Source organism: Pipistrellus kuhlii, unplaced genomic scaffold (genome assembly GCF_014108245.1).
Source record: "Pipistrellus kuhlii isolate mPipKuh1 unplaced genomic scaffold, mPipKuh1.p scaffold_m20_p_5, whole genome shotgun sequence".
Classification (NCBI taxonomy): Eukaryota; Metazoa; Chordata; class Mammalia; order Chiroptera; family Vespertilionidae; genus Pipistrellus; species Pipistrellus kuhlii.
Window position 1 is genome coordinate 34,909,285 of NW_023425551.1, and position 19,427 is coordinate 34,928,711.

At 33.4% G+C, this 19,427-nt stretch overlaps 1 long non-coding RNA gene across 1 annotated transcript in view; it reads left to right on the forward strand.

Annotated features, from left to right (window-relative positions):
• The window catches only part of LOC118705955, a 190,861-nt gene that overhangs the window by 168,001 nt on the left and 3,433 nt on the right, over positions 1 to 19,427 (forward strand). Inside the window, exons 2-3 of the long non-coding RNA XR_004983866.2 lie at positions 6,764 to 6,901; positions 13,510 to 13,515. This is a non-coding gene — a long non-coding RNA (uncharacterized LOC118705955). The remainder of the gene's footprint in view (positions 1 to 6,763; positions 6,902 to 13,509; positions 13,516 to 19,427) is intronic.

Genomic DNA, 19,427 nt, shown 5'->3' on the forward strand with positions numbered 1-19,427 from the left:
CATTGTGAGCTTAAAATCCTTCAAAATCCTCATCATGTTCTTCTTCTGACATCATAAGTTCATCAATGACCTCTTGTGGTACATTTGTAAGACAGTCATCATATGGATCAAATTCTGAATCAGATGGTGTGCCTTCAGCTTCGGCTTCCCCTTCATCTTGCCACAAGAAGTCATCCTCCATGCCGTCCAAAGAATTTGATATGCCACACTTCTTGAAAGACCTGATTACTATTTCTTCAGAAAGATAATTCCAGGCTTTTATGACAAAGTTACACAAAACATCCAATTGTGGCACACACATGTTTCCTCCTTTTGTGAATAACTTTTTGCCACTAACCATCCACTCATTCCACTGTTCTCTAATGCAATCTTTAAATGGCTTGTTTAGGCACACATCCAGTGGCTGTACCAATGATGTCAATCCTCCAGGAATAACTGCCGCATCTGTGTTTATTCTTGCCAGCCTGTTCTTTGTGCTGGTAGTTAAATGAGCCCTGAACATATCCCTCACCAGTAGGCTATGTTCTTGACGAAGTCCACCTGGGCGCCTACTCCATACATTATCAAGCCATAGCTTTACCCCTTCTTCATCCATCCATCCTTTTTCATTCACATGTACAAAAACTCCAACAGGAAACTTGATTTTTGGCTTTGTTTTTCTTTTAAAAATAATTATTGGTCTTAATTTGGCACCTTCAGCTGTACATGCTAGTACCACTGTAAAACTGGACTTCTCATGTCCTGTTGTTTTAATTAGCACTGTTTTTGCACCTTTTGGCTTAACATTTTTATTTCCAACCATATCGAAATTCATAGGAGTTTCATCCATATTTCCGATCTGACTTAATGCATAGCCATGTTTCTTGCGCTGTTGTATTACATATTGATGGAAAAGACTTACTTGCCATCAAGATCTGCAGGTAATTTTTGTGCAATTTTGGTCTTTTGCCTCAGTACCAGATTGTGCTTTTCCAAGAACCTAGTACTCCAGGATACAGTGGCCTTAAATCCTTTGCTGTTATCTGGGTTAGATTTGGCCCACTGAAGTGCAAACATACGTATTTTGTTTTGTGTCACTACATAACCATTTTGACGATGCTCAAGAACCATGTCTCCTACATGCTTTTCGAGTTCTGGCCAATAAGGGGTGCCTCTTCTTAATGCACACTTACTCCTTAGCATACTCTTTAATGCATCTTCATTTGCTTTCCAGTCTCGGACCATCTTTTCTGTTACTCCATATTGTCTTGCTGCAGTACAGTTATTGTGTTCCTTGGCAAAGTTTACAACTTTCAGTTTGAAACTGGCTTCAAATTTCCTTCTTTTTGCTGGAGCCATGATGGGTTCTTTTCTACCAGCCATTTGTTGTACACCCACTAATCTTTTAGGCCGGGGTTATACAGTACTGTAGCTTCAGCTACACACAGAATGTTCTATTACGGTACCTTTTAACTCACTGTATGTGTCCTGATACAGCAGCTTTGGCTACAGAGAATGTTCCTGTGCTGCAACTGTATGTACCACGGTGAGCCATTCACAATAAGCAAAGGTTCAAAGGTTATAATAGACCGCCTCTCTGACTCTGGCCAATCTGAGCAGGCTTTTTACTAGAACACAGTGTAGCTTCGGGTACAGAACATGTATAATTTGCATGCATAAAAAGCCAGCTTGGATTGGCTGAGTTAGAGAGGCGGTCCGAGAAGCCTTGCAGTGATTGGTGCGGGATCGAGTTGGAAAATTCGTTTAGTGGCATATCGAGACGTTTTTTGAGACATACTCGGCGTATAAGACAACCCCTGATTTTCGGTTGACTTTCGTTTCAAAAGTCGTCTTATACGCTGGAAAATACAGTACTTCTATAATGAAAAATGATTAGTGGTAGGGTCTTTGAAATAGGTAATTTTAAACATTTTCAATTTCATAATATAGATGAACATAAGAAAGGGAAAAAGTGCACAAAAATGATGTATTTATATGCCTTGCACAACAGGAAATTTCTCCTCAAAATAAAAATTAAGAGAAATTAATATATAATTACATATATAGTGAAAATTACATAGTTAACTTTATATAATATGCATGGTTATTCCATTGAGATATAATTTTCGTACAATAAAATATAGTTATCTTAAGTGGTGATTCATTGATTTTGAAAACTGCAAAAATTCTTCTACCCTACACAATGAACAGGTTAAAGAATAAATCCATCATCCTAAAAAAGTTATTATTATCCCTTGTCATTCAAGTCCCTGCCCAATTCCCAAACAACATGTGGATGAGTTTGCTTGTATTGAATTCATAAAATGTTCTGGCTTCTTTTACTTTTGTTTTTGAGATTCATTATATTTTTGTGTTTATCTGTAGTTCCTTTTTTTAAATTATTGAGTAGTAATCTATTATATAAATATACAATTTCTTTACTTTTTTTGTTGATAGTTATTGAGATGAGTTCAGTATTTTGACAATTGTGAATAAGGCTGCTATAAATAGTATTTTGTAACTTTTTTTTTTAGCAAAATATACTTAACTTCTGTTGGGAAAATGGCTGAGAATTTAAATCTTGGGTTATATACTAGGAGAAGGAAAAATTTTGGAAAAAAAAAGTCAAATAGTTATGCATAGTTGTACCATTAAAATTATGAATGTCTGACTGTCCTAAGTGCCACGTGTCATTATAGACATTTGATATTGTTAGTGATTTTTTTTGGTTGTGTTTGTTTTGCTTTGTGTTTTTAAAGAACTTTCTTCACCTCTAGTTCTCCCTTCTCTTTGTTTCTTTTTAACAGAGTTATTGTAGTATATTTTATTTTTTTGTAAACAACCTTATTGAAGAATAATTAGCATACAAGTATAAGACATAATTAAATAAACAACTGAAATAGAAGAATCTAGATAATTTTGAAATAGATGAAACCAGAGAATTCATCAGTCTGCCTAAAGAGCCTAAGTTAACTGAGTTCTCATTACTTTCAGGTACATATCAGAGCACTATCGATCAAATGATTTAAATATTCATCTTAAAGGTGCATAATTATGTAATCAAATTAATGACACTACAGTTAATCTAAATCAGCAATTACTAAGAAAAATAAGTGATTTCACCAAACATTATATATATATATATATATATATATATATATATATATATATATGTGTGTGTGTGTGTGTGTGTGTGTGTGTGTGTGTGTGTGTGTGTGTGTGTGTGTGTAAAAATTCTATAGATAAAAAATATAGGTAAATCTAAAGTCTCTTTTAAAAATCATTTGAAAAAGTAAAAGAAATGGGAAAGATATAAAAATTAGAAACTGTTATAGTGACTAAAATGCCTCGGTGTTTTTTTTTCTTCTTCTATATTTACCATGTATAATAGTATGCATCATATCCCAAAATAGACTTTTTTCTATATATCTAGAACCCAATAAAAATTCACACTAAAATCATAACTTAGACAGGAAATTCTCTTTTCTTAGAGATAGGAAACTAGGTTGGAAAACTGAGACTAAGCAGCATTGAACACATCATCTTTAGTATATTGTTGTAGTTTTAAAGTATTCTTCCCCCAAGAAAACATGTTGTAACCTAACGCTTGGTATCTGTGAAGATGATCTTATTTGGAAGTAAAGTCTTTGAAAATGTATTCAAGTTAAGATGAAATTATTAAAGTGGGCCCTAATCCACTCTAACTTGGACTTATTATAAGAGGGAAATTTGAATATAGAAATAATTATATATGGAGCAAATGTCAAGTGAAGACTGAGGCAGAGATTGGAGTGATGCATCCATAAACCAAGGAATGGCAAGGACTGCCAGTTTTCACCAGAAGCTGCCTATGCAACTCAAGGACTGCTAAGCATTGCCACCTATTACCAGAAGCTAGGAGACAGGCATAAAACAGAGTATTGTCTCTCAGAGTTCTCAGAATAAATTCACCTTACCAACACCTTGATTTTGGACTGATAGACTCTAGAATTGTAAGGCAATAGATTTCTGTTGTATTCAGCAGAACTAGACAATTAACATGCATATATTAATGATTAATCATATATGGTTTTTATTTATTTCAGGTACATCATTTTTGAGTTATCAAAAATGTTTATGCATACAGATAATATATGACTCATGTTTTGTGTCAGTATGAATTGCTGAAAAAATACCATAAAAAGTACACAAGAGCTTAATTAATAAAAAAGTATTTTTTTCAAATACATCAAATACATTATTAAGATGTCACTGTACAAATTAGATGCAACTAAATATAACTGAATAATAATAATTAACCAACATTTAACATCAGAATTTCTAATTTTTAATTCTCTGGAAACTAAGTTTTGAACACTGCAGAATAGTAAACATTCATTTCACTTTTCCCCCCCTCATTTTTCTTAAAAATAGAATTGCTCATTTTCTTTTGAATTTTAATAAGTTGCTAACTTAGGTGGTGCCAACTATCTTTGTGAGATTATTTTTCTTAAACACAGAAAGCGAGGTGTAAATGTTTCTTCTTTTGGATGAATACAGAAACCTACCAGAAGTGCTTTAAATTACTTTTAATCTCTATGTGGAGTGCATGTTAATGTGCCAAAAAAAGAAAATCTAATCTAAATCTGTGTTTCATCACAAGAAATTTTTTCACCATGTAAAGATAACTGCAAGTCTTTATTAAGCAATCCATATAAACTTATAGCATCTCTTCCCTGTCCAATCCCCCCTTTAAATAATATTAAAATGTAATGGGATAATATACTATTATAGAACTCTGGAAAGCCCAGAAACATTTTTAATAGTTATTTAACAAAAGGTAGTTTAGGAAGGGCATGTCCTCCCCCTTCCCACCCAGAAAGAGGTAATCCAATTCCAGCCAGCAGCTATTTTTAAACAATATGTTCATTTACATTCGAATGGCTATGCCTTTTGATAGCCTAAGGGCAAGTTTACATGTAAACAAGTTTGCTTCTCAGTTCCCAGGGCAGAAAAAAAAAGGTTTAAAATTATTAGATTTTAAAATTTATTCCTAAAAATGTAAAAGTTTATTAATAAAAAAAGGGGGATTAAAAAAACTGATGAACGATATTAACTGTTGATTATAATAGAATCAGAGATACGGGAGAGGAGTGGACTGACAATTCTCGAGGGGGGGGGGGTGTGGAAGCTGGAAGAGACTGAACATAAACTGTGCACCTATGGATGAGGACAATGGGGGGTGGGGAAAGGGCAGAGGGTGGGGTGGGAACCTGGTGGGAAAAAATGAGGAACTTTTGTAATAATATGAACAATAAAGATTGATTTTAAAAAAAAACATAAGGTAGTTTATCTAAAGATTCAAAGGCCTTATAGAGTCTATTAAGAATGAGATGCTTTGTATGTTTTATCAGATTAATATTTAAGGAAAAATTAGGTAAAACTTTATGCTTCATAGATCTTAAAGGGAATAATCCAAAAGGAATGAATGCCTGTGGGTGTAGAAAATATATTGACATTAAAAAGAAAGACACTTGGGAGAGTCCCATATGTGCCTGTTGCTACAGATTTATCGATAACAGTTGTGCTCAGTACATGATTGTGCCTTTCTCAGTACACTGCTAATGGCGAAAAATTAGGAGCACTTAGAACTCTCAAAATGGAACATATGACAGTAGTAGCCTTCTACCATTATATGTGAAGTCAATTTTGTTAAACCTACTAAGAAATGGAATAGGTAATGATGCTTTATTATATCTGGAGTTTACCACCTACAGAGCAAAGATGATAATGCAAACAAATTGAAATATTATATTTATTTCAAAATCAGAGAAAATTTATGGTAACCCCTTTTACAAGTAGGATTTTCGTGTATAATATTTCAAATAGCCTATTAATTATTTCCTAAATATTTAATTAGTGCCAGTGTATATTCAATATTAAACTAGGTGCTTTTTCATATTAATTGTGTCTACTCTTGAAGAATATACATTTTGGTATTAGGGATTTCACTAAGCCAGGAAAGAATAGTAATAAAGTGTAGAAAGCATTATGATAGCATTAACATCAAATGCTTTGGGGAATACACATATGAGACATGATTTATGTCTCATATGTGTATAGGAAAGGTTCAGTAATATTTGATGTCTGAAAATACTTTGTTCACCAGAAAATGAACAGAACCCTGGTTGCATTATCAGATTTACACAAAATGTATGTTGTTGTCTATAGTCCAATAAAAACAATTAAGAATCTGAATCCCTATTATTATTGTGTGAATTCTTTATGTATTTTTCAAACTGGGCTTTCATATGTTTTCTATGAGAATGATTTCATTTTATTATATTCTAAATATATATAAGCACATTATGGATCATCAAGAAAAAACATAATTATATGCAATCATGCTACTTCAGGGTCTGAATTTACATTGTTTTTTAGAACATGATAGTCACACAATATGAATTGGTGCAGAATGATGGGAAAGGTCCGAGGTAGTCTCATAAAGAGGATTCTTCCTAGTTGATGGACCCTGATGCATAACAGTGTTCACAGTAATTCAAATAAAGAGAAAGGTTGAGAGAATTTAATCACATATGACACAGAGTGGCTTAAACATGCTGAAACAAGTCAGTAGGACAGAATATTTTATCACATTAAAATAATGTTACAAATTTGAATGTCATTGACTTGATTATTTGTTCTACGTTTATAAATACATTTCAACACATAATCATAAAGCTATACATCTTTTATTGTTAATGTCTAAACAAATTGTAATTAAAATTGTTTATATTATTCAAAGGCTTCTCAGGTAACGCTTGAGTTCTGGGCACCAATGCTGCTGAAAAACCTTCAAAAAAGCAAATCTACTCTCCATTACTGAAGTGCAATATTCCCAGTTCCCCAGAAATTGGTCTCAGAACCCATCTCATTTTGGTAAGTTCCCATCTTTCTTTTATTTGAACTTGTCATAGGGCAATTTCACATTTTCCTCATAACCCTAGATATGGAAAGAAAAGTTTTCACTATCATCCCTGAACTAGACAGTTGAATAGTAACAAATGAAGGTCTAGGATTTGTTTCTTAAACTTGATTGATGGAGAAACCATGTTAAAACAAACAAGCAACATGAATGCCAAGCATTTAAGTACCCATTTTCCCGGGATACCTATAAAGTATTGAAAATTTGCCTTTTTTCTCCATCATCATTTCTTCCTGAAATTAGTCCAAGTTTTCAATAAATAAATGTTTATAGTAAACAAGGTCTAGTATGTTATTCATGGGGATTCAATGATAGGCTGGCAAGAGTATGCAAGATGTCCTGCCATTTTGGCTTTTCACATTCCCTAGTAGAGAACTGGCATGATCTACTGAGAGAATCTCAGCGCAGAGTCTGAGGTGATGCCTGGAAGCCCAGGAGTGTGAATTTGCTTAAATATAAAATTTTATATCCTACATAAAAGATTTGACCTCTGAGAGGTTAGCTGACAAAACATCTTCAATTGGACATTGTAGGAGTAATGACTTGTAATAGCCCTGGGCTCTGGTCTTAATTCAGTGCCTTATACTATGTGGCCTAGGCAAGGTACTTCTCTTCATATCCTTTCCTTTTCCCATTAGTGAAATGTTAATGATGTATTTCTCATTGGTAGGGTATACATGAAATTAAGTGATATGTAAAAGAATAACATATGGGAGTGGCTTACAAATATTCAGTAGGCATTTAATAAATTATAAATATTATTACTATATATTCCATTTAATATGGTAAGAAACTACCAGGTTTCTTTAACTAGACAAACACAATGAGACTTTTAAATGAACTTTATTTGCCTAAGGATATAAAGAAGTTTCACTTAGCAGACAAATTTGCAAGTAAAGAAGAGATTAGAATACATTTTATATGTTAGAATACATTTTGGCAAGCATATGTATATCATTTTAAAGTTATGCAAGACTGGAATTTCGGTAAATTTGATTCTTAAGCACTGAAAATGCATGTGTTCTGTCTTACAGACTTTTAATAATAAGAATTTTCTTGTTTCCTCAACTCTATTTACCTTAGAGTGGCCGTAGGCTGAAAAGACATAATTAAATCCACACTTATTCCTATCTTCTAAACTTCCTACAGTACCTAAAAATACTATATTAAAAAAATGAACCTTAGATAATAGCACATATGTATATTAATCTAAATTTTTAAGGTAGTGATTGTTTGTATTTACTTAAGAAAATATTGTTAGGCCTGATCAAATAATAAACTCCATACCCTCTCCCCTGGGAAACTGACCTGTAGATTATTTTGCAACTGACTTTCCCTTTCGCATAGACCACATTCCATTTGCTAAGACCAGTGTCTTTCCCCTCTGGACTTGCCCAGGATCCCACCCACCCAGAAAATATCATAGAATTCCTACTGAAAAACCCTGCCTAGAGTCCTTTAAAACCTATAATGTCCCAGTTTCTGGCTTCTGATGTCATTTTGGGCAACCCTCTGGTTTGCATACAATCTAATCTATACTAATAATAGGGCAATATGCAAATTGGTTAGGATGCTGTCACAATAATGACCCAATAGCAGGCTGTGTGCGCAGTAGGTATGGGTGGGCGGCGACTTGCAGCGTCTGGGATGGTGGTGGGGATGGGGGAAGGAGGCAGGCCTCTCCACTGTGTCCCTGGCTGGGGGTCCACAGACCCACGGAGGTTCGCAGGCCTCCACCACGGCCTGGTGGGGGCCTCCGTATGCCTGTGCTGGGGTCTGCAGGCCTACCCCGGCTCCAGCCTACCTCTTTGGGGCAATCCATCAAGGAGCTCCGGATGGGTTGGTGGGGCCTACCTCCTTGGGGCGATAGATCACAGGGCTTCTGTACTGGGGGACCACCTCACCCCTGCCCTGAATGCATGAATTTCATGTACCAGGCTATTGGTAAATTTATAATCCCCTTACCACTTTTGGTCTCATGCACTCCTCCTTTAGTTACCCTAACATATATATTCATGTTTTACATTTAATATTGTTTTGCATTAGTTCTGGTGTACAGCAATGTGGTTATTCAATCATATACTTTACAAAGTGTTCCCCTGATATTTCCAGTAGCCACCTGTCACCAAACATAGTTATTATAATATTATTGACTATATTTCCTACGTTATACTTTATCTCTATGACTAATTTGTAACTACCAACCTATACTTCCCAATCCCTTCACTTTTTCCCCCTAGTGCACCCTCCAACACCTCTCTGGCAACCATCAGTCTGCTCTCTGTTTATGTATCAGAGTCTGTTTATTTACAGGGTGGGTAGTCTTGCTAGCTCCTAATTGGTCTTTTCAAAGAGTTCTGCTTTAGCAATATCCTTTGGATTGGTTTATATGGCTTTCTGCCTTGTACCCTTCCTTCCCCTCTAGTTGGAGTGCCTTAGTAACTCCAACTAGTTAGGTTCTGGTTCTACTTCCTTTCCCGTGGTCCCACCCTTATCTATACCTAACTTCCTTCTGTCTCCTCAGTACCAACGGTACTGGAACAAAATCAATATCTGTTTTTGTGTCATGTCTAGTGTGTTTTGTTTTTTTAATTGATTATGGTCTCACATAATTGTCCTTATTCCCCCATTCCCATTCCAAACCCCTCCCTAGATACGACCCCCCCCCCCCCCCAACCCCGTTGTCCATGGCCACTGGCTAGGCCCATATGTACATCTAGTGTGGTTTTTAACACCAGTTTTCTTTTTCTTACATATTTCAAAATCCTAAAACACCAGAGACTAATAAATATTGCTTTATATAATCACTTGGACAACTATTGAATTTGCATTTGTGTTAACTATCTAAATATATTTATGTTCAATATTATTTTAATAAAATACCTTCCGAAAATAGCTGTTCAAATTATGAACTTGGAATAAGTTATAGTTTGCTTTAATTAACCAATGTTTTTAATGGGAGACTGACATCTAAATAATTGAAAGACTGAAAGCAAATTAGATGACTTATTAAGTTGTTATTAGTGGGTAGAAAACTTCATTTGCAGACAAGTTGCCCTGAGGTTAGTGAATAAGAAGCTGAATCTCATGCTTACAATATATTTAAACTAGAGGCCAAATACACAAAATTTGTACATGGTAGGGTCCCTAGGCCTGGCTGGTGATCAGGGCCAATATGTGGAGTACCAGTGGGGTGATGGGACCAGCCTTGGCCAGCCTGGCACCGCCTGCTTGCCAGCCCCATCCCCTGCCCCCAGTTGCTTCCCTCTGTGGGAGGTGACCAGCGGGGTGATTGGGGGTTGGCGCAGACCCACTGGCCAGCCAGCCCGCCCCTCACCACCACCATTGTTGGCCTCCCTCTGTGGGGCAACCAGCACAGGGTGATCAGGAGCCCCCTGCTGGCATCTGCCTTGGCCGACCTGGGGCCTGTGGGCTGGAGGCAGCTCCTACATTGAGTGTCTGCCCCCTGGTGGTCAGTGCTCATCATAGCAACCGGTCTTTCCACCTGTTGTTTGGTTGATTTGCATATTAGGCTTTTATTATATAAGATGTTTGTTGGGGTGTTCTACTTTGAGGAAAGAAAGACAATTTTTATAGACCCTTAGCATCAAAGGCCTAGATTGTTTCATAAATAATTGAGCAGAAACAGTTCTCAGAAAAAAAAGGAAAAAGTTTTGGGGGTTCACAGTCATTGGCTGGGAAATTTCTTTTTTTAACAAGAGGCTTGGTGAGGATAAATTGAGAGTTTACTTTATGTTAGGGTCACAGTGGAAAATGTTTTACAGGGCATCTCACATGGAACTTCTGTAAATATAATAAGATAAATAATCAGATATTTCCCTGAAGTGCTTTTAAATTATAATGATCAAAATATTATGTGATGAATGCAAAGTTGCAAAGTAAAAGAAGTTGTATCTTAAATATGGATGAAAGCAAGAACTTTATGGACATAGAGTGTAGTAAAAGAAAAGATAAAGAAACAAAATTATGTAGAAGGAAGAGATACACATACTCAGACAAGGGAATTTATAATGAGCAGTGTTCATAATACTTCTGACCATCCTTTCTTATTTTAAGACCATTTTGTGGGGGAAGTGAAGGACATAAAAAAGTATTAGCAATTTCCTATTTATTTTAGGAAACTTAAATATTAAGATGATCATGATTTATTAAGACCATTTTACTATCTGGAAAGCAGAAACTAGAAAACTACTTCTGATAGGAAAAAAAAATACATTTCTTAGATCTACCACTGATAAATGAATAAGTAAATAATACCTTAAATTAAATTAACAATAAAATATAATACTGAGTTTATTTTATTTTGTAAAATATTCCGGCTTTCTATATGGTTTCCTTAATTTTATACACCCCAGATTCCTTTATATTACTGAAAAAATAATGTTAATGATACACATTGGGACATGAAAAAGAATAAAGAAGGGTTATAAAGATTATGTGTCTGTATACGTATGTATGAATCTATAATCTTTTGTTATGTCTATTGGAAAATTGAGTAATTTGTTATTATTAAGAAAAATATAAATCTTTATTTATTTCAACAATATACTGAAGAATGTCATCAATCTGAATGGACCACTTAAGACCACTTATCTTTGTAAATCAATTATAGTGCAATTTAAGTATAAAATCAGTTTCTCAAATTATAAATATAAATGAAGTTAATTTATTATAAAGGACTAAGTAAGAATGCAGAAACTTTAAAAGATAAAGTTTTCCCAGTAAAAAATGTAGATAAACATTTAAATTCTTCTAAAGTTTCCACAAATATAACGCAACCTTAAAAACAAAAGTGTTTATATAAAAGCTAGAGGCCCAGTGCATGTAAATTCATGCACTGGAGAGGGGGGTCCCTCAGCCCAGCCTGCCCCCTCTCACAGTCCAGGAGCCCTTGAGGGCAGGAGGTGACCCTGCAATCAGGGGAAGGTGACACCCCCATCACATCTCTGTTGCTGCCACTGCTGGCAGTGCAAGCCTCAAACTGGCCCTGGTTATCTATGCCTTGAGCTGTCCCTGAGTGGCTGGGGGACTGAGAGGACTGGAGAACTCCAGAAGTAGGTGTCCAGGTGGGACTGAGGGGACTGGGTGCCGCCATCTTGTGGCTATGGGTGCCACCATCTTTGAGGGCATCACAGTCAGCATATTCCCTCCTTATTAGCTGTGGTGGCTGCCATCTTTGTGAGGGTGTGATGGTTAATTAGCATATTTTCTCTTTATTAGGTAGGACTTTTTATTCTGTTTATTGTGGATTAGATTCATTTACTTCATATTTCCATAGTTAGTTCACTAATTTATTTTGTTTTATTCATCTTCCCTAAACCAGCTTACAGTCACTTCATCTTACCTTCAAGCACCAAGGTTGTCTTCTAAAGTAATAGCTACTTAGTAAATGTTAAATAAACAACTGAATAAATTAAGAATACACCACAAATTAATAAATTTTCAATTTAATAATAAACACCAATCAAGTGCTGTCCTAGGCAACAGAGATTTAATATAATTTTTCCAAAAATAATACAAATTTAATGGGAAAGTTAGGCATAACAATAAAAAGATACAATCCAGTTTGTGACTGTGGTGATGAGAGGTTACTCTGGATGACATGTACAATTTTGATTTGGTCATACTAGGACTAAGTACCTTAAGAAGTGAAACGAAAGTCAAGTCTCAGATAATGTTATTTAAGACTACCTTTGACAAAGAACATTTTAAAAACCTTATATTTTATAATGCTTGAAACTTTTATATACAATCTTCTTACTTTCATGGGAGAGAAAGAATACTAGGTACTGATATTACCTAATGTATATGCTATTTTTGCTTTAAATTAATAGAGAATTTCAATTTGTGAAAGAATGGTGAATGTGACCCCATTGTATATATCATATATAGTGTTACTTATTTCCTGGGAAATATCAAGACTGATAATCAGCATAAGAGAGGAGTCAGGTGGGAAAATGGCGCTTATTTACACACAGACTACAACTGTATGATCTTATGTCTGGGTGATGCCACTTAAAGCCTACTGAATGTGAGGTCAGGAGATTTTCCTGCCAGTGTGACAGTGGAAGCAATACTAGCTTTTCTTGCATGCTACTCCTTTCTTAGAAAAATGAGAACCTGCACTAAATTATGTGCCCTGGGCAACTTATGTAAGAAATTTTGCTTCTTCTTTTCTCCTGTGGAAAAAATAGGAATAATTATAGTACCTACCTTTTAATGTTTTTGTAAAAAAACTAAATGAGATAATATTTAATGTTTAGGAGAGTGCTAAACATCTATTAAATAAGTTAGTATTATCATTAATAATTTAATACTTATGGTACCTAAATACCTAAATAAAACATAAAACATAAAACTATCTTTACATTTTCAAATTTTATGTTTGTTAAAATATGTTTAAGTGACAACTTCTACTTATGATCTGGCCCAATGGATTTTCTTCCTGGAGATTTTGAATTGTGGTTGGGCTGCTTCAGGATGATTGATCAGACTGTCTGGATGCTCACGTGGTTAGGGGTTTCCTATTTAATATTTTCCTGAAGCGTGTGGTTTAGTTTTTCATGCAATTTAGATTCTTTTGGGCACAAACAGAAATCTCTTGAACTAATGTGTATGGAGTTTTATCTTTGCATTCATTTATTTATTGTTCATTTTTTCTACTCAGATGCTCAATAATTTAATGCTACAGGAAAAGAAACTCTTTAGAACATTAACAAGAACCAATAAGTTTTTCTGACAATCAGTGTAGTTCTCCTAATGAGCTTGATTACTTTGATATTTAATGCATATATTTTAGTAACAAACTACCTGCTTAGCAATTTTGTTTTTAGCTCATAACAATACATTGAATTTAACCTGTTCAAGACCATAAATCATTCTTTCAATTATTACAGCTTTCAATGTATTTTCCAAGTTGGGTTTCTTTCAAATTGACATTATTAAAATGTTTCAAATTATAATGAAACAATTGAAAGTGTTGCACAAAGAAGATATTTCATTTTGAACTGGCTTATTTTTATTTCTTTTCCGTAAAAATTTACATACTCTGAATAATTACTGAATAAATTGTGAAGTGTAACATCAGATTTGCATTTATCTTTTATTTTCAAGTGTTCCATTGATTAAATACTGAATATTTAATGACCTTACTCATATATTTCTTTTGTAAATCACATGTAAAATACATTAAGAACTAAATTTTGAAATATATAAATCTGGTGTGGGATTTATACTTTGCTAAATTTTAACTTGGGAGATATATTTTGGAGTAGTTTCTAGAGCAGAGAAAAGCAAAATAATAAAGTAGAAATGCTACTTATAGTAAAACATTCAGCAATATTCACCACATTTGCATAAATAACTTCAAAAGTAGCAATACATTACCATTTAAAATATGCCACTTAAAGATATCTCTAAATCCATATTACATATTCACAATTTTATTACTTTTTTTTCTATTCTGGTGAATTCATGAGTCATTTTTTACAGGAATAACAAATGGAAATTTTGCTGATCATATCACTAATGTATATGAAGTATTTTTCTAGACTCTGAAAATAACATGTGGAATAGACTGACAAGGGGCCAGGAAACTTATATTTAGAAAGAAAAATCAGAAAATTGCTCTATTGGGAGGTGTCATTGAAGTTAAGACCTGAAGGTTGAAAAAGTGAATCATTTATAGTGTGAGTTGTCCTTTCTCGGAATTATTTATGTTTCTGACCTTAAAAATTATATTGATATCATCAGTATATTATTTTTGTATATGAGTCACATATGTTTTTAAAGTTATTAGCATATATCTTAAAATATCATATTAGTCCATGTTATAATATACATTTTAGAAACATGTTTTAGTTTATAGACAGTTAATATTTGCTTTTATTCTCATAATATCCTCAAAATGATTATAAATGTTAAATTTATAAGGTAGTATTTTAAGGAAAAATATTATCTGTGAACTGAAAAAAATATGGAATTATGGACACTGTATTATTTCTTTTGCCTTTGTGAAGTAAAGTGTCAGAATTTTCATACTGCCTTCATTAATTCATCTTTGCTTCTTCTTATCTCAGATAAATCAGTAATGTCAAAGGTGATATTACTTGAAATTTTAGGTTAATACAATCTAAAATATAAATTGGTTAAACTCATTGGAATAATTTTTCTTGAAAGATCATAGTAATTTGCCTTGCCTTCTATCTATGTTGCATATGAAATCACAAATATAATAAAAATAATTAGATTTAAATATTTTAATCATAAAAACTAATTCTGTTATTCCATGTCTTCTAGTATTCCAAACCCTCCATTCTTAACTATACAGATAAACTATATAGGTAGCTACAATGATTAATTAATTCCTTTGACAATAATACACTAAAAAAGCATTAGGAAGGCCTTGCATGGAATAATGTTATAGATTAAATCAAACATTTATTTTCTATCTGAGATATTACCTTGAAATATTAGTTATTTACATTTGTCTGATTCAGAAAAAGCCAGTACAAACTTAACAAATATATTAGCTTATTAACTGATTTTGTATATGAAGTAAATATGCTTGAAGATATAAATTATACATTTGTTGAACATTGAATACAAAAATTTTGAGTCATGGTTGAGTGAAGCAGATAAAATATGGTAAGAGATAATATCTCAGTTTTTACTAGTCAAGGACAAAGTAGGACGTCAAAATGTCTTTGTAAGAAATATTAGTATAAAAATTATATAGAGTGTTATTCAATTAATATTAGGATTATTTTTTAAATTGATTGTGTATTATTTATCTGCTATTGCAGAGTATTATTACATCATTATTTATGAGCAGTAAAGAATAAGGAGACCATTCACACTGTAAGCATATTTATTACTTTGACATTTTTCATATTCTAATTATCACTCTATTGACTCAATGATATGATTTGTATATCAGTTGTGACATTTTTTCAAGACAAGACAGTCATAATAATGCTCCACTATATGAGTTTTTTTTCTAATAGATGGCATATTTTCTTCTAGTTGCCCATTAAAACATATTATTAGCTTAATCCTATATAATAAGAGAGTGATATGCTAATTATTTGTTATGCCTTGAAGCATAATGACTAACTGCTTAAATACCAGATCATGGATCTGCAAGAGGGTGGGGCAGCAAACTACAAGAAGCAGGAGGTGAAAAGCTACAGGAGGGGTCAGGGCAGCAAGCTATGTGGGGAGGAGGGAGAATGGGGGTGGGGCAGCTACAGGAGGGCGGCAGAGAGCTATTGGCTACTATAATAGTATTTAATTGTTCAGATTCAAGAAATCATAAAGTTAACAGGGGCTGGAAATCACTTTTAAAGACATCCCCTGAGAGGTCCCCTATTGGAGAGGGTACAGCCTGGGCTGAGGAATACCCCCTTTCCCCATGCATAGATTTTGTGCACTGGGCCTCTAAATGGCAGAAAAGAACATTTTAAAGAGATATAGTAAAAGCAGCAAGAAATAATAAAAACCTGGGCTTAAATCAAGCTTTCAATGTTTAATCAAGATCCTTGTTTCTAATATAATTTAAATATCTAGTTTTCTTAAAAATGTCCCTAGCCCATATGTTTCTTCAACTATGCAACTATGAGAATAGTCTTTTTGGTGGGATATAAATAGAGAAATGGCACTATGATAAATTCTCATTTCTCATGTTCAGTATGTACTGAATGTGGATAGGCAAATAACTACATCTGAAAGCTTCATGAGATGTCACCACGAGGGATTTTTAAATGAGAAAAGTGGAAAGGTGATAAACTTAAAAAATTATATAAATTTAAAGATATAAAAGGTATGTATAAGGAGAACAATGACATAGTATAGATTTGTTATGATTGTCTAAATAAATGGATGTATTTGCATGTATTTATAGATGGAAAGAGTCAATATTATAAAAGATTGATTTCCTCCAAATTTATGTATAAACAGATGCTATCACAATACAAATGACAGCAGGTTTTTATTTTTTATTTTATTTATTTTTTAAATATATTTTGTTGATTTTTTTTTTACAGAGAGGAAGAGAGAGGGATAGAGAGTTAGAAACATCAATGAGAGAGAGAGACATCAATCAGCTGCTTCTTGCACACCCCCTACTGGGGATGTGCCTGCAACCAAGGTACATGCCCTTGACCGGAATCGAACCCGGGACCCTTCAGTCCCCAAGCCGACGCTCTATCCATTGAGCCAAACCGGTTTCAGCAACAGCAGGTTTTTAATGAAAATAGGAAAACTGACTTCCAAATGTATATGGAAATTCAATTGTCAAGGATAGCTAATAATTTGACACAAAAGTACAAGTTACAGAAACTTAATAGTAAAACTTAATATAAAACACAAGTATTGGGACATATAAAAGAAAGTGTATTTTAAGTTAAGTTGGAAGTTTCAGATATTTTGAAAGTTATTTATGCTAAGTATTCCTACTGCTTTACAGTACTTGATACATGAGGTGTTACACTACTTTCCTAATGATCTTTAATATTAGAAACAGTCTTGTGATTGGTGGTTTTTTTGTGTGTCTTGTTAATTATTAATTTACTTGGGGTACAGAATTTTTTTAAGTAGGGCAGTTTTTGCTACGTGTGATAAACTCAGGCTTAAGAGAACTCTAAAAATATGTAAAATGGAAAAAATTGACATTTAAATAATAATATTTTATGTTTTTTTCCTGATAATTAAGTAGCAAAATATTGGCTTTACTTAATCTAAGCCTTGATATTTTAAAAGCTTAATAATTACTGATTCAATTTGATAAATTCTACTTCCTCTTCTCTAATATAATAAGAAATGGTATTGTTCACTTAATGCTTATTAAACTGTGGCTTATGTTATTTCTTCCTGTCCTGGAATGTCAGGCTACATACATTATTCACATGAAGCAGAGTGAACTTTAAATAGTGAGATTACACTGGAGGGAAATGAGAAAGCCATCATTCTCAATTTTACCCCCTACTGTTATTAAAGGTTACATAGGCAGTGATCTTTCTTTTTCATACATTTTTTTTAGCCTTATCTCTTTTTTTTTTTCTGAAAAGGAATAAGTGTCTATCTTATTCCTTTTCATTTTTCATAACATGCACATATTCTGTTTGTTTTCTCTATTATGTAAAGGAACTGGTTGAGTTACTTTAAATGATTTACCATCTTCATGTTGTGAGGTAGACATTTAAATAACTTGTGATGAATCAGGCATTGTATGCCATATTACTTCCTTCTATTCTTTGTGTAAAATGTGGTTGATGTGAATAAAAGTCAGTAAGTATGAAAATATTTGCCTGAAGTATTTGAAACCAAGTTTCAGGATAGAATAAATTAAACTATTAAACAATGACAATTGCAATAAAGATGTGAGTGGATGATTTATAACAGTGAACTATACAATTACAGATAATGTTTCCTGAAAAACATATGCTTATTTATCAGCAAAATGTTTCCATAACAGCACTTCAGTATTAGGTGATGGATATATGCTTAAACACCACAGGGAACACACAATAGCTTTGTTTATTATTTAAACATCAGTCTATGATTTCTGAAGAAATATTTAAAATGAAACTTACAGAATAAAATATTCACCTGGCTGGCATTGATCAGTGGGTGAGCATTGACCTATGAATCAGGAGGTCAGGGATTGATTCCCAGACAGGCCACATGCCATGCCCAGGTTGCTGGATCCTTAGTGGGGGGCATGCAAGAGGCAGCCAATCAATGATTCTCATCACTGATGATTCTATTACTCTCTCCCTCTCCTTTCTTCTCAGAAATAAATTTTAAAAATATTTTTAAAAGTTAAATGAGACAATGTAGTATGGTGCCTGGTACAGAGAAATATTTATTGAATGGTAGTTATTATTATGAACAAAAAAACCCTCCATACATAATAGTCTTCCATTATGTATTAATACATTGTCCTTTTTAGCTGTTTTTATTAAAAGAAAACTGGGTAAACTTTTCCAGTCACTAATACTATACTATAAAATCCAGGAGGGATTTAGGGCAGCATGGTTACAAAGTATGATATACAATGCTAAATAAAATAAAATAATAAAATAAAATAAAATAAAATAAAATAAAATGTTGATAATTTAGAATAAAATATTTTACTCAACATTTTTACTTTTTTGTTTGTGTGGAAGAATAGGTTAAAATAACCTAGTCAGTTATGTTTATAGAAATTAATCTGTCTGTGTAAAGCAGTTATTTCCAACTATAAAATTTGCAACATTTCTGGGGGAGTTAGAGATGAATACCAGATATGTCTAGCACATTGACACCTAGTCTCTCCACCCTTCATCCCATCTCCATTATTATATTTTTATCTTCTGAACTTGTGAGAATTGAGGAGCAAAGTAAAGCCATAACCACATGGTCAAAGTAGTGTTTTTGGAATTATAGTTTCTGTGTGGATACTTAAAAACTAAAAGACTTAAAA